This window comes from Carcharhinus amblyrhynchos, chromosome 7, assembly GCF_965287045.1.
Source record: "Carcharhinus amblyrhynchos chromosome 7, sCarAmb.v2.hapA, whole genome shotgun sequence".
Classification (NCBI taxonomy): domain Eukaryota; kingdom Metazoa; phylum Chordata; class Chondrichthyes; order Carcharhiniformes; family Carcharhinidae; genus Carcharhinus; species Carcharhinus amblyrhynchos.
Genome location: NC_137330.1, coordinates 13342300 through 13359250, shown reverse-complemented (window position 1 = coordinate 13359250; position 16951 = coordinate 13342300). Strand labels below are relative to the sequence as shown.

At 42.7% G+C, this 16951-nt stretch overlaps 1 protein-coding gene across 5 annotated transcripts in view; it reads left to right on the top strand.

Annotated features, from left to right (window-relative positions):
- Positions 1 to 6417: 6417 nt before the first annotated feature.
- The window catches only part of fam135a (family with sequence similarity 135 member A), a 193127-nt gene continuing 182593 nt past the window's right edge, over positions 6418 to 16951 (top strand). For 3 of the 5 annotated variants that reach the window (XM_080191972.1, XM_080191973.1, XM_080191971.1), the window contains exon 1: positions 6423 to 6755. The gene's annotated coding sequence lies outside the window, so the exon portion shown is untranslated. Of the gene's footprint in view, positions 6756 to 16951 lie in introns of all 5 variants that reach the window. The other 2 variants (XM_080191975.1, XM_080191976.1) reach the window with 2 other exon arrangements.

Genomic DNA, 16951 nt, shown 5'->3' with positions numbered 1-16951 from the left:
CCAATGGAAACCCACGGAGACACGGGGAGAATGTGCAAACTCCACACAGACAGTGACCCAAGGCCAGAATTGGTCTTGAGTCACAGTGCTAACCACTGTGCCACTGTGCCAGCCAGTAATGCATTGGTTGCAAATCTTCAAAAATTCCCTAGATTCTGGAAGGTCTCAGTGGATTGGAGGGCAACAGAAATGAGAAAACTGTAGGCCAGTTAACCTAGCATATGTCATTGGGAAAATGCTGAAATCCATTATTAAGGAAGTAGCAGGATATTTAGAAAATCATAATACAATTAAGCAGAGTCAACATTGTTCTGTGAAAGAGAAATCATGTTTGAGAAATTTTTTAGATTTCTCTAAGGAAAAGCAAGCAGAGTTGATAAAGGGAGACCAGTAAATGTAGTATATTTGGATTTCTAAGAAGCATATGATAAGCTGCCGTATAAAACGACAGAAGAAGTCATGATATTAGGAATATACATGTGTAGAGGACTAATGAACAGAAACAGAGTCAGGATAGATGGTCATCTTCAGGTTGGCAATGCGTGCCAATGGGAGTGCCTTGGTATTGTAGTCAAATTTGTTGATGATTCAAAGATATGTCAGAAAGCAAGTTATGAGAAAGATAGAAGGAATCTGTAAAGGGACATTGACAGATTAAGTGAATGGGCAAAAAAATTGGTAGATGAAGAATAATGTGGGAATGTAAGGTTATGCACGGGGAGAATAGAAAAGCAGAATACTACTTAAATAGAATGAGACTGAAGAATCCTGCTACATAAAAGATTTGGTGTGATCTTGTACATGAATCATAAGAAGTCAACATGCAAGTACAGTTAGTAATTAGGAAGACAAATGGAAAGTTGGCTTTCATCGCAAGGAGGATGGAGTATATAACAGATATTACAACTGTACAGGTCATTGCTAAGACTTCATCTCACTTACCATGTACAGTTTTGGTCTCACTACTTGAGGAGGGTCATGCTGCTTTCAGAAAAGGTTTACTAAATTGATTCCTTGGATTAAGGGGTTGTCTTATAGCAAAGATTGGGCCTGTGCACATTGGAGTTTAGAAGAATGAAGGGTGGTTTTATTGCAACGCAAAAGATTCTGAGGGAGCTTGCTAAAGTCAATACTGAGAAGATGTTTCCTTTTATTGGGGAATCTATAAGCCTCCAATTTAAGATTTATTTAAAAAGTTTATTTATTAGCGTCACAAACAGCTTACAATAACATTGCACTGAAGTTACTGTGAAAACCCCCAGTCGCCACACTCTGGTCCCTGTTCAGGTACACGAGGGAGAATTTAACATGGCCAATGCACCGAACCAACACATCTTTCGAACTGTGGGAGCAAACCAGAGCACCCAGGGGGTGCCCACACAGACACAAGGAGAATGTGCAGACTCCGCACAGTGACCCAAACCAGGAATCGAACCCGGGTCCATGGTGCTGTGAGACAGCAGTACCAACTACTGTGCCACCATGGATTTTTTTTTGCCTCAGATGGTTGTTGATCTGAGGAATCCTCCAGGCAAGAGAGCTGCGGAGGCTCTGTAGTTGAATATATTCAAGGCAGAATTAGACAGACTTTTGAACTAAAGGGAGTCAAGGGTTATGGGGGACAGAGAGGAAAGTGAAGTTGAGGCTATAATTTGATCAGCCATGATCTTGTTGAACAATAAGCAGGCTCAAGGGGACTGAATGGCCTATTTATGCTCCTATTTCTTATACTTTTGAATTCTAGCAAATACTGGAGGAGGGGAGAAAACTGGATAAGGAAAAGGAAAATCAAAAATTATACCATGTAATAAGGGATGCTCTCATAGGAGGATCTCTATTTTGCTTTCAAATTGCTCTGATAATTCCTTTTTATTTGTTAGTGTATTTAACATCCTGAAATAAGAAGCAACTTTCCCTTAGTTTAAAAAAAAGTTTGAAAAGTTCCTCGGAACCCTGTCTTGTGTAAGTAAATGTTTCAGTTTAAAATGAATAGATTCAATGTTTTTAAATTAAGATTAGCACACTATGCAAAGGTGAAGGGAAATCTTTACCTTGCTTGCTGGTATCCCAGTGACACTTCTCTCGTCCAACATTTTCCTTCAGCAACTACCTAGAGCAACTGAAGCTGTTTCTGAAGGCACTATTTTGTACCGTCATCTATCATGAAAACAAATGACACTAAGCTGTGATGTTTAACATGCAGGTACAGAATAAAACTTCTGAATTATTACTTGGAATTCTGCCTTGTCAATCATAGTGAATTAAGATTACTGGAGCATACTATGACAAGAGGAAAGGTTTGGAGAATAAGAGTGAGGAAGTCTTGCTGCAGTTATATCGGGTTTGGGCGACGCCACACGTAGAGTACTGTGACTAGTTTTCATCTCCTTACCCAAGAAATACATATACATCCCTTACAGGGAATGCAACAAAGGTTCACTAGATTGATTTTTGGGATGAGTGGACTGTTCGGTATGGAGAGATTCAGTGAAATGGGTCTATATGTGAAATTTTCCCATAAATTTATTAGTGTCAGGCTCTGACAGAAAACTGACCTGCATCTCTCCGGCTGCACTGCCGAGTTTCCAGACCAGATTTTGAGCTATTTTGAGACAAAAAAAACGGGGCTTTTAAAAAGCACCCCGATCAGAACAGATGTTAAATTCCCCCCAGCACCCCCTCCATTGCACAATTATTGGAGTCTCTGACCCTCCCAATTAAAGTGCAATTATCAGGGACTCTCATTCCTCCCCCCACTGCATAATTATCAAGGGTTTTCACCAACTTCTCCAACCCCAACCACACTATTGTCAGAGAATTCATCATTCCCCTTAACGTCAGATTTCCCCTCCATGCCAGATTTTTCCCTTCAGTGCATGCTTCCCTCTCCCCATGCCCACTCTCCCCCTCTCAAAGGAAGGTTCCCCCTAATGCAATGTCCCTCCCCTCAATGCAAGGCCCTCCCCCTCCCTTAATGCCTGCTACCCCCTTGCTGTCCACTCCTTTATCACTAAGCAGGAACCTCATTACATCACTAGAGAGGGGCAGGGAAAATGGGGAAATGAAATCTTACCAGTGAGAATCTTGTTTCCCAACTCTCATGGTATTTTGCAACCACGTTGCCATTCTCACTGATGGCAAACACAGGCACAAAATCACCTCTCCTGCAATTTAGAAGAATAAGAAGTGATCTCATTGAAATGTACACAAATCTTTAAGGTCATGACAAGATAGTTGTTGTTAGTTCTTTGCCCTGGCTGCATAACATAGAATTAGGAAATCATAGATTTGGGTGGCATAGTGGCACAGTGGTTAGCACTGTTGCCTCACAGCACCAGGGACCTGGGTTCGACTCCAGCCTCAGGTCACTGATTGTGTGGAGTTTGCACATTCTCCCCACGTCTCTGTGGGTTCGCTCCGGTTTCCTCCCATAGTCCAAAGACGTGCAGGTTAGGTTGACTGGCCATGATAAATTGGTCCTAATGTCAGGGATTAGCACGGTAAATACGTGGGATTACAGGGATAGGGACTGGGTGAGATGGTGGTAGGTGCCGTCTCAGTGGGTCGATTGGCCTTTTTCTGCACTATATGGATTCTATGATTCTAAAGATAGTCAGCCATCTAGGATTGAGATTAGGAGAAATTCTTTCAATCAACGTGGCTGTAAGTCTTTGGAATTCTTCACCCCAATGGGTATTAGATGCTCTATGGCTGAATATACTTAAGGCTGTAATAGACAGATTTCAGTATCTCAGAAAATCAAGGCATATGGAGGCAGAGCAAGAAAGTAAAGTTGATGTAATGATTCAGCTGACATTTACATCAATGGTTCAGCAGGTTCGAGAGACGGTATGATCTACCATTGCCCCTATTTCATTTGCATTTTATTCATTTGGAGGAATGACTCCAGGGAGGAATTGTTTTTGAGAGGGTATATTCCAGAAGTATAATTTAGAAGATGCATCCGAAGCACAAAGCCAGAGAATAATCACAAAATTATGACAAAGTGGCTTATATTTTCCTCACAATTCTCATTTTCCACTTAGTTGCAGGAATTATACTTGAAATAATCTACACAGCAAGTGTTACATGGAAACTGTGAAGACATATTTGGTACCTCCAGATTTCTCATGGCACAAATTGTATTCCAAATGTGCTTAGAATCAGAGCTGTTATTAATCACACTCCAGATTGCAAAGCTGAGCATATTTCTGGAGGTTTAATCATGTAATATCTAATTATATGATAATGGATCATGTGGCATCCATGTGACATTGGCACTTGTGATATTCAATCGCATGACACTTTCCTGCATTTGGAAAATGATACCATGTGCATCTTATAAAGGATAGATCCTTTGTGGTCAAGTGGCTTTGTACTAGCTGCTGTTGCACAACAAGTTTCAGAGAACTAAAAACTAAAAGTGCTGGAAATACTCAATAGGTCTGGCAGCATTTGAGGAGAGAGAAACAGAGCTAAAATTTAAAGCCCCAACAAGACTCTTCTTCAGGATTGAAGAGTGGTAGGAATGTGATGGATTTATGCTGTTGAAAATGGGGAAGGGTTAGGTGGAGTTTCAGTGAATCACTAAGGTACTGGTGAACATGCAAACAAAGTGCACAAGTACAAACAGTCTCACTTTTAATCCTGGGTTGCTATCAGGAATGCCTAAGAGATTCATCTTTGATTCGTTGAGACACTCTGATGATCTGGAAGTCTTGACCAATCTCCTCTCAATGCACTCTGTGAAGGATCATTTGTGGATATATAGTATATAACCCACTGCGAACTACGATCTGCATTTCTATATGGAATCATACAGTGTGAAAAGTCATTCAGCCCATTGTGCTTGTGCCAGCTCATTGATGGAACTATCCATTCTGATCCTGTTTCCTCGTAGCCCTGCAAATTATTCTCCGTCAATTATATTCAATTCTCCTTTAAAAGTTATTGATCTATATTTTTCAATCAGCTGCAAAGAAACAGTATCTGCTGTTCACGAGCTTTAGCTGTAACTGTAATCCAATATCAGCTTCAACACAACTCCCTCTACGGGGAATCTGCGAACAAGTTGACAAACAGTGAGGCTCTTCAACCAACCGGATTGAATAATCCCCACTGAGCTATGCATTCCAGGAAATATGCAGCAGGAGATACAAATGAGTTTCAAATCACGTACAGAAATTGAGGGAGTCAGGAGGGAGAAACAGGGAAAACTAAATGAAAAATATAAACATTTAAAAAATTTCCAACACTAGTTATCTTTTGAGCGAATGAGGCTTCTCACTTGTAAAATTAAATTTCAGGACCAGAGACAATGTTTAGCAGAAATGATCACTTATCAAACTTGTTAAAAATTCACTTCTCTTTGAATGAACCACCCCCTTAATTTTTCTGCCATCGTTGATATTTTTTATCCATTTGTGGGACATGGGCATCACTGGCTGGCCAGTATTTAGTGCCCATCTCTCGTTGGCCAAGGGCCTATGAAAGTCAACCACATTGCTGTGGCCAGGTAAAGACGGCAGATTTCCTTCCCTGAAAGACATTAGTTAACTAGATAGGCCTTTCAGACAATGGTTTTATGGACATAGTAGATTCTTAATTACAGATTTAAAAAAAATTGAATTCAAATTCCAGCATCTGCCATGGTGGGATTCCAATCTGGGTCCCCAGGATATTAGGCGAGTTTCTGGATTAACAGTCCAGGGATAACACCATGAGGGCATCGCCTCCCCAAAGCAGCAGTAGTACCCAGGTTCATGCCATCCAGTCATACCGGTGTTAAGGTTAATGATGAGAACTGCAAAAGCACATCTTGTACAGCAGCTAGGTATCTCCGAAATCAACTTCTGACTTGCACTCAACAGTGCATGTGCAGATGCCAGAAGTTGTTGACCAATTTGCCTCATTATAACAATGAGCATTGTTAGCCTTACAGTAATACTCATTGCAAAATCCACTTCACCCCTTTAGGCAGTGCATTTCAAATCTTACTAGAAAAATTCTTCTCTTTGCCTCCTCAGGTTCTTTCGTTTTGACATTAAATTTGTGTACTGTGATTGCCAACTCTTAAGTTGGGTGTTTGCTGGGGCTGGGAGGGGGTGCGGGGGGTGTTTGCTGGGGCTGCGACCGGGTGCGGGGGGGGTGTTTGCTGGGGCTAGGACCGGGTGCGGGGGGGTGTTTGCTGGGGCTGGGACGGGGTGCGGGGGGGTGTTTGCTGGGGCTGGGACGGGGTGCGGGGGGTGTTTGCTGGGGCGGGGGGTGTTTGCTGGGGCGGGGGGTGTTTGCCGGGACGGGGTGCGGGCTCGGGCTAGGATGGAATTCCCACCCCTTGTCTTCCCCACCTCCCCCACCTTTCTCCCTCCGCGGCGCCTGCGCACTACGAACCGGCACCATGGCATTTACTGTGTAGCTGCCGAGAGGCCGCTCGCTGTCTGTCTGCCTGCCCGCCCGCCCGCCTCCCGCTCTCCCTCCTCAACTACAACCGCGGCTTCTCCTCGCTCTACCGAGGCTGCCCGGCCTCAATTCGGTGACCAGGCCTCGAGTCGCTCTGCCGCCGCCGCCGCTCGCTATCGGCGGCCTCTCCTGCTCTACCCTTTCCTCGCACCCTCCCTCCTTCAGCCCGCAATGTGGAAGAGGCCCGCGGGCGGCGGCGGCGTCGTCTCCTCTCCCCGTTCCTGCCTCTGGGGCTGAGTGGCGTTGCTGACGAGCGTTGTTGGTGATCGGGCATTTCTCCAGGAGCCGAGAACAAGGTGCCGGTTCCATTTTCAACTTGTTTTGAAATGAGCGGCCGTTGTGCGCGTGTCCGCGGGGGGAGGGTGCGCGCGCGGCGGCGGCGAGAGGCGTTGGGCGCGCGCGAGGTTAAAGCGCGCGGGCAGGGAAGAAGAGGCCCCCCCCCAACCTCCCCACCTCTCCCTCTCCCCCCCTCCCCCTCCCCCCAACCTCCCCCTCCCCCCAACCTCCCCCCTCCCTCCTCCCTCTCCCCCCCTCCCTCCTCCCTCCCCCCACCTCGCCCCCCCCACTCCCTCCCCCCCCCCAACCTCCCCCCCCTCCCCCCCACCCACCTCGCCCCCCCCTCCCCCCCCCCCACCTCGCCCCCCCCTCCCCCCCCCCACCTCGCCCCCACCTCGCCCCCCCCTCCCCCCCACCTCCCCCCCACCCACCTCGCCCCCCCTCCCACTTCGCCCCCCGTCCCTCCCCCCCCCTCCCTCCCCCCCCCCACTTCGCCCCCCTCCCTCCCCCCCCCCACTTCGCCCCCCTCCCTCCCCCCCCCACTTCGCCCCCCCCTCCCTCCCTCCCCCCCCCACTTCGCCCGCCCCCCCCACCTCCCTCCCCCCCCACCTCCCTCCCCCCATCCTCCGCCTCACTTACCCCCTACCCCCTTGCCCCCTGCCCCCTTCCCAGCATGTACGTGCCTTCTGTTTTATAGGATTAATGCGGATTTATAGTTGAATCTGAGCCAAACTGCCCTATGTTTTGCTGGGATTGGCTTTCTTTCTGTGTATGCGTACACGAGTGCATGTGTTTATGTTCTCCATATATGTTTATCCTGGAATTGAAAATACATGTCTGTATCTATTTATTTCTCAGCTTATATGTTATCCTTAGAGTAAAGAAGGTAAATGGCAGCTTTTAGTGATATTTTAGAATCACAAAGAGAGAATCACAATGGGAGAAATTATTTGTACTGGCGGGAGGGCAAAGGTAATTGGCAAAAAGTGGTGCCCTACAGAAATCTTTTTAATGCAATGAGTTGCAATGATCGGGAATGCACTGCCTGAAAAGATGAAAGCTGTTTGAATAATATCTTCCGAAAAAAGTTGGATGAATAATTGAAAGAGAAAATATTTGCAGGGCTTTGGGGTGAGAGCCAAATTAATTGGATAGCTACAGAGCTGGAATAGGCACAATGGGCTGCATGGCTGCCTTATGTGCTATATCGTTCTGTGGCTATCTTCTTCTCTTCTGTATACTTCATACAATCTCTCTTTCCATTTCTATATAATCTTTCTCTTATATCTTCCTTTCCATGCAATGTGTGGGAGGATGCTATCAAATATAAATTCATTTTCCAATGTTGTGTCAACAATCTCTCCTTTGTCCTTTATTTTTACATGGGATAAAGCAGGAGGAATTGTTTCTCAAGAATTAAATTGACACCATAATCTGGGCTTTTTTATTTTGAAGTGAATTATTTTGAGGAGTTGTGATTGTGCCTCAAATAACAGGGGAAGGGAATATAAGTTGGAATGTCTTATCAATGCTGACTCATGCATATTGTCCACTTTAATTCTTCTAGTGATCATGGCTCTCCAACTTTCCTGGGCCTTGACAGCAACCAACATCTTGGTGTATTTCTGCTCTGCTTTATCTCTCGTGCTCTATTATTATCAGTTTTAGCAGATGCTCTGGTTTCTCTACTGTAAATTTTTGCCCAAAGAATTGTAGTTGCTTCTTGGTGATCATCTGCCAAAGTTCATTGTGTCTGCTTTCTTTAAAACTTCCTCATCAGTTGCGTGTTGTCCAACTATTCCTCCTCATACCTTTCAGAAACCACATCTCTGGCTTTATTTTCCATTGTCTTGCTTATATAGATGCAAAAGTTGGAATATAGGAATTCTGACCAGCATTAGCAGTTTAGCTATTTCATTCTATTTTCTGCTCTTATTTTCAAAGAGGTCTGACGTTTTTATCATCGTTAATTGGGATCTTATTTTCATTGATGCTTTGGTAGAGTCAGTATACCTTACCACTCTAAAATGCATGATGTTGCTGTAGGAAAGATCTTAGCTTTCTCTACTTTATGCTTGTGGCTGCTGATGTACTCTAGATTCTGATCTGTCTCTTGCTCTGTGCAACTGGCACACAGTAAAAAGTCTGACAACACCAGGTTTTAGTCCAACCTATTTATTTGATAATATACTCACAAGCTTTCGAGGGACACCCTCTTCGTCAGGTGAGGGTGTCCCTCGAAAGCTTGTGAGTATATTATCAAATAAATAGGCTGGACTAAAACCTGGTGTTGTCAGACTTTTTACTGTGTTTACGCCAGTCCAACGCCAGCATACCCACATCACAACTGGCACACAACATAATGTCCAGCCACATTGGTGCATTGTGCATGTGTGGTAACTGGTGCAAAATTTCAGTCCCAACTTCTCCATGCCGTCTTTTTTTTAAATCCTAAACTAATCCCAATTGCCTGCATTTGGCCCATATACCTCTTTACCCATCTTACCCATGTAACTGTCTAAATGCTTTTTAAAAGACAAAATTGTACCTACCCCAAGCAGCTTGTACCAGACACTCACCACCCTCTGTATGAAAGAATTGCCCCTCTGGATACTTTTGTATCTCTTCCCTCTCACCTTAAACCTATGCCGTCTAGTTTTAGACTTCCCTACCTTTGGGAAAAGATATTGATTTTCCAGCTGATCCATGCCCTTCATTATTTTATACACCTATAAGATCACTCCTCAGCCTTCTATGCTGCAGAGGAAAAAAGTCCCAATCTATCAAGCTGCTTTTATAACTCAAACCATCAAGCCCTGGTAGCATCCTAATAAATCTCTTCTGCACTCTTTCTAGTTTAATAATCTCCTTTCTATAATAGGATAACCAGAACTGTATACAGTATTCCAAATGTGGCTGTAACAATGTCTTGTACAACTTCAACAAGAAGTCCCAACTCCTGTATCCAGTGTTCTGCCCAATGACATCAAGCATGCTGAATGCCTTTTTCACCACTCTGTCCACCTGTGACTCCACTTTCAAGGAGCTATGAACCTGTACACCTCGATTGTTTTCTATGTTCTGTAACTCTCCCCTTTAACTGAGTAAGTCCTGTTCTGGTTCAGTCTACCAAAATGCATCATCTCGCATTTTTCTAAATTAAACTCCATCTGCCATTTGTCAACCCACTGGCCCAGTTGATCAAGGTCCAGTTGCAATCGGAGATAATTTTCACTGTCCTCTATGCCATCAATCTTGGTGTCATCAGTAAACTCACTAACCATGCCTCCTATATTCTCATCCAAATCATTAATATAAATGACAAAAAACAGTGGACCCAGCACTGATCCCTGTTGCCAAACTTCGGCTATCAGAGACTTTTTTGCAGGGTGGAAGTGTAAATTAGAGGGCGGCATGATATCACAGTGGTTAGCGCTGCTGCCTCACAGTGCCAGGGACCTGGTTCGATTCCCAGCTTGGATCACTGTCTGTATGGAGTTTGCACATTCTCCCTGTATCTGCGTGGGTTCCCTCCAGGTGCTTTGGTTTCCCCCTCAGTCCAAAGATTTGCAGGTTAGATAGATTGGTCGTGCTAAATTGTCCTTTATTGTCAGGAGCATTAGCTATGCATGGGGATAGGGCCTGGGTGGAATTGTGGTCGGAGCAGACTGCACAGTAGGATTCTGTGGTTCTGTACGAGGGGGCATAGGTTCAGTGTGAGAGGAGGAAAGTTTAAGGGAGATGTGCAGGGGAAGTTTTTCACAGAGTGGTGGGTGTCCGGGACACTTTGCCAGAGGTGGTGGAAGCAGACACATTAGCAACATTTGAGGCATTTGGATATGTATATGAATAGGGAGGAAATAGTGATACGGACTGAGTAAAGGCAGAAGGATTTTTTTTAGTTAAGTTCGGGCATCGTGATCATCATGAATTTTCAGGGCTGAAGGGCCCATTCCTGCGCTGTACTTTGTTCTAAATCAATTAGGATTATATTCATTAGAGAGTGAAAGGGGATCTCATAGCAATTTATAGAAACTCTCGACAGGGTGGATTCAGAAAGAATGTTCCCAATAGTGGGAAGTTCAGAACTAGGGGTCATGGTTTGATGATAAGGAGTAAATGTCTTAGAACTGTGGTGAGGAGAAATGCTTTCACTCAGAGGGTATGGAATTCACTATCGCAGGAAATAGTTGAGGCCAAAACATTGTGTGATTCCATGAAGAAAATTGGGCTAAAGAGATAAAGGGATTTGGGAGAAAGGTGGGATCAGGATATTGAATTTGATGATCAGCCATGATTAAAATAATGGTGGAGCAAATTCAAAGGGCCGAATCGCTTCTGTTTCTATCTTCTATGTTTCTATGATTGTAATTGAGCACATTACAATGTATTGTAATCCTGCCTGTCTATGCGAATCTGGTTCCTCGAGGCAGTGCCATTGAATTCTTAATACACAAAACTGTGATTTGGTTAGATTTCCAGTTCTAAGTAAACGTTATGTTTCAATCATTACTGACTGTTTTCTTTTATGAAATTCAAACTTTCAATTGAGATTGGAAAGGAATACACAGCAAGATTTCATGTTTTAAGACTCAATGTAAGAACTAGACTGAAATTGACTAGATACTGTTTTTATAGAAAACTTGCACTTTAAGCTACAGTCAGAACTTCCCCCTTTCATTTCTAACACAACTGAGAAACCCATTTCACAAGTATAGTTTCCATTCTCCCTGGGAAGCATTAAACTATGACAAGTATAATGTTAAAATTCAAAAGGACATAATCAGGCTGGTGGAATGGGTGGGCAAGTGTCAGATCAAATTTAGTGCAGAAAAATATGAAAAGATGTGTTTTGGTGGAGAGAATGAGGAGAAGTAATATGAAATAAAGGATACAATTCTAAAGAGATTTCTAAATTCAAAATCTTACACTGTCACTGGGTTAAACTCCTGGAACTCCCTCCCTAACAGTACTCAGTGTACCCTACACCACTGCAGTGCCTCAAGAAGCTGGCTCACCACTACCATCTCTAGGGCAATTAAGGATGTGCCGTAAATGCTAGCCTACCCTCTTATAAATGGGTGGCATGGTGGCACAGTAGTTAGCACTGCTGCTTCACAGTGCCAGAGTCCTGGGTTCAATTTCTGGTTTGGGTCACTGTTTGTGTGGAGTTTGCATGTTCCCCCCTGCATTTCCTCCCACAATCTGAAAGACGTTGGTGCATTGACTCAAACAAGGACCTGAGTGTGGCAACTAGGGGAACTTCACAGTAACTTTATTGAAGTGTTAATGTAAGTCTTACTTGTGACTAATAAATAAAACTTTACTTTAACTCCCATATCTCTTGAACAAAAATGCAAAGCAGAGGGTCTTGGGGCATATATGCACATAACTCTGGAGGTGGCACGATAGTTTGGGAGAGCAATTTTTAAAAAGCATACCGAACCTGGGCTTTTAGCAGTGGCATAGAATACAAAAACAAACAAAATGAATCTGTTGGACTCAACTGGAGTATTGCATTGAATTCTGAGCACCACACTTTGAGAGACATAAAGGCATCAGAGAAAGTGCAAAAGGTTCAAAAGATTGGATCCAGGGCTGAGGAACTGAAGTTATTAGACAGATTGGAGAAGCTGGGTTGTTCTCCTGGTGAAGAAAATGTTTAAATGTATTCAAAATCATGAGGACTATGAAGAGAGTAAATAGGGAGAAACTGATGAGAGGACATATACTTAAGATGATTGATAAAAGAAGCATCATGACATGAGGCAAACCTTTTTTACTCAGTGAGTGGTTCAGACCTAGAATGCACTGCCTAAGTGCGTGATAGAGGCAGTTTTAATCACATCTTTCAAAAGAGAATTGGATTGTTACCTGAAAACCAAAAAAATGCAGGACTGTGGGGGAAAAGGCAGGGGAGTGATACCAGGTGAGTTGTTCTTACAGAGAGCCAGCACAGACATGATGGGCTGAATGGCCCCTTTCGGTGTTGAATCCGTTTTGTGATTGTGTCAATAATGAGCATTTATTGAATGTATTTGTGTTAATGTATTAATGTAACAAGCATATATTTAATACATTTCATTTACATAATGTTGGTAGGGAGTGTATTTTCTTCTCTCAGGAACTTTCATATTAATCCTGTAAGAGGAAAGAAAATGGAAATACTTTTATTTAAAATGTGGTTTTACACTAATGTTAATCTTTTCAAAATTCCGGAAAGGATAATGTGGAATTAGCTGGATGCCTTTGCTAAAATATTTAGTAGGCAAATTCTTTGAGCAATAAGACTAAGAAATATTTTGTTTATAAGTTGTGTAAATTTACAGAGGATGCTGTATTGGTGTCACTGCTCCTGCTCTGTCACTATTAACATATCAAACAATTAAGTTCTATATCCATATATAGATTGTTATGGTTTTGTCAATCGCATGATGGTAGTTAATTTTAAACGAAGTCTTGCTGTTTAAAAGAGAAAAAAAGTCTGGGATAGATGGTGCTGTTTATTGAAATACAATGTTTGTATATTTATCTCTACCACTATCTGGAGTTTGGAGAACTCCTGTGGCTTCTGCTCTTGAAACTGAATTAAGGAGTGTATTGATTAGTTGAATGGATGTGAGTTGGATTTCTTTCTTTGGTCCTATTGCTATCGAGTCTTTAGTTTTTTTACAATGGAAATTAAACACAATAGAAGCAAAATCAAATAATTTGCATCAGTGGCAATTTCCTTATTTCAGATGATCGCCCTTGGAAGTGCAAGTAGGAGTGAAAAGTGAAATGTATACCAGCTCATCCTGCTGACATGTTTCCTAAAGTTAGATTTATAACTAAATTAAATCAATATGCATACAGAACTCGCTATCAAAATTGCAACATAACTTCCTTCTGTCGGTTTTAGTCGAACATACAAGTACTTGAAAATTCTATTAGCTTTAGATTTGTAGTGTTGAATTTGTACTGAGCTAGCTTTTGTAGGACTATTCATTTTTGGGTAGTTTTTTATTTAAAATATTTAGTTGCTGTAGAGACCTCAAAAGGTTTAGGCAATTGTAAAATGAAAGATAAAAGTTGTTTATAGAACAATAATCCTTTTAGTAGTTATGGCACAAAGGGCCAGTGAAGTTCTTTTTCCTTTTCTAGGGCTTGCAGATTGTGGCTGATGCAGGTTAAGTCGTCGAGAATCTTTATTCAGAAGGTATGGATGCAATAGGAAGCAGGCATAGGATTAGAAATTTAGCCAATTTACCTAATTTTTCAATTTATGTTGTGGATTTTGAATGGAACTGGGCTCTCTATCAGATGTTTTTCTCCCTATTCCCGAGATGAGAAGTTTTTCAGGTTCTATGGGTGTCACCATTCTGTTAGCAAACATTTTCCATTTTGGAGATGTGTATCCGACAGTAAGTCGATTGTCTGAAATGTTCCATGTGAATAACAAGCAACTTTGGTTTAGTCAAGACTGCAGGAGAGCATATCAAGGGCATCATTACCAAGTATACGTAAAATGAGATGCCACTTTGGTAAATACAGAACTAAATGGATGATAAATATTGGAAGCAGCATGAAATAGAACTAAGCAATCTCACAACCAACTTTATTTCTGTCTTCACAGAAGAAGACAACTTCTCAGAAATGTTAGGGAACCAAGGGACTAGTTAGAAGGAGGAATTGAAGGTTTTGACAAAGTCCCTCATAACAGATTATTGTACAAAATTAAAGCGCATGGGATTGGGGGTAAGATATTGGTATGAATTGAGAATTGGTTAGCAGACAAGAAACAAAGGGTAGGAATGAATGGATCTTTTTCAGAGTGGCAGGCGGTGACTAGTGGGGTCCCGCAGGTTCAGAGCTTGGGGCTCCAGTTATTCACAATACCCATAAATGATTTGGGCACCAGATGTAATATTTTCAAGTTTGCAGATGACATGAAACATGATGGGAATGTGAATGGTAAGGAGGATGTAAAGAGGCTTCAAGGTGATTTAGACAAGTTGAGTGAGTGGGCAAATACATGGCAGATGCAGTATAATGTGCATAAACCAAGTTATCCAATTTGGACAAAGAAACAGAATAGCGGAATATTATTTGAATGATGATGTATTGGAAAGTGTTGACATAAAAAAGGTTCTGGATGCCCTTGTACACCAGTCACTGAAATATTCATGCAGGTGCAGCACGCAGTTAGGATGGCAAATGGTATGTTGGTCTGCATTGCTAGAGGACTTGAGTATAGGAGCAAGGATGCCTTACTGCAGCTGTATAGAGCCTTGGTGAGACCGTGCCTGGAGTTTTATGTGCAGTTTTGGTCTCCTTATCTCAGAAAATATATATTTATCATAGAGGGAGTGCAGTGAAGGTTCACTGGACTGATTCCTAGGATGGCAGGGTTGTCATACAAGGAGAGACTGGGTCAACTGGGTCTGTGTGTACTGGAGCTTAGAAGAGTGAGAAGGAGTCTCATTGAAATGTATAAAATTCTGACAGGACTGGACAGCCTGGATGCAGGGTTGCTGTTTCCTGTAGCTGGGTTGAGGGGGAGAGGTGGCGAGAAAAGGGGAAGAAACTGTTCTTGGGTTGGTTGGTTGGTTGATGTCAGACATTTGTATTTTTTTCTGACAGAAGAGGGTGGAAGAGAGTATGTCTGGGGTGCGTGGGATCCTTGATTATGCTGGCTGCTTTTTTGAGGCAGCAGGAAGTGTAGATGGAGTCAATGGATGGGAGGCTAGTTTACGTGATGGACTGGGCTTCATTCACCACCCTTTGTAGAATTATGCGGTCTTGGACAGAGTAGGAGCCTTTCCAAGCTGTGATAAGTAAGAAGTCTCTCAACACCAGGTTAAAATTCAACAGATTTATTTGGAATCATGAGCTTTCAGAATGCTGTTCCTTCATCAGATGAATGGACAGTCCCCTCACCTGATGAAGGAGCAGTGCTCTGAAATCTCGTGATTCCAAATAAACCTGTTGGATTTTAACTAGGTGTTAAGTCTTACTGTACCCACCCCAGTCCAATGCTGACATCTCCACATCAAAGCTGTGATACAGCCAGAAAGAATGCTTTCTGTGGTGCATCCAATAAGTTGGTGAGAATCGTAGTGGACATGCCAAATTTCCTTATCTTCTGAGAAAGTAGAGCTGTTGATGGGCTTTCTTAACTATACCATTGGCATGGAAGGATCAGAACAGATTGTTGGTGACCTGGACATTTGGAAACTTGAAGCTCTCGACAATTTCCACTTCATCCTCGTTAATGTTGACGGGCATGTTCTCCATTACGCTTCCTGAAGTGGATGACTATGTCCTTCATTTTGTTGACATTGAGGAAGAGATTATTGTCGTCGCACTAATTCACCAGATTCTCTATCTCTTTCCTGTACACACACTCTCATCATTATTTGAGATCTGACCCACAACAATGGTGTCATCAGCAAACTTGAAAATCAGTTGGAGGGGAATTTGGCCACAATCATAGGTGTATAATAAGAACATAAGAACATAAGAAATAGGAGCAGGAGTAGGCCATCTAGCCCTTCGAGCCTGCCCCGCCATTCAATAAGATCATGGCTGATCTGTCGTGGATCAGTTCCACTTTCCCGCCCTCTCCCCATAACCCTTAATCCCTTCTCTTATCAAAGTAAGAGGCTATAGGTCTGGCAGCATCTGCAAACAGAGAAGGAGGGTTAATGTTTTGAGCCTATACAGCTTCTCCAGAGATGTGCATCTGTCTTCAGCATAAAACGTAGATAAAGTGTATGAAACATAGCCGCAGTAAGATGCATGGGAATGTCTGGTGCACTGAGTATAGTTGGTGTAATTACGTCCTCTGTGGCTAGCTGCATTCTTACTTGAAGCAGCCTTAGGAGAATGAAAGTACGTTTAATATTCAAAAGTTCAATTTTTGGTTTGACAACTGCAAGGTGTAAAGGAAAGATTCACAACTTTTGCCAGAATCATTGAAGCATTTTTCTTTTTAAATTTTACTGTGTTTAATAGGAATCACAGCATTCTTTTCAAGAAGTGAGCTCCTTAATTGCAGAGGTGTTGGGTATGAAGAACTGGAATGTGGTTCCTCTAATTTGTTCTCAGGAGAAGGAGGGCTGCATGAATCATTGTTTCTTAACTGGTTGCTTGCTGATATAATCACAAGGAACGTAGGCCATTTTAGCCCTTGGTTCAAGTTATTATCCCCACCACCACCGGCTCCTGAGATTTT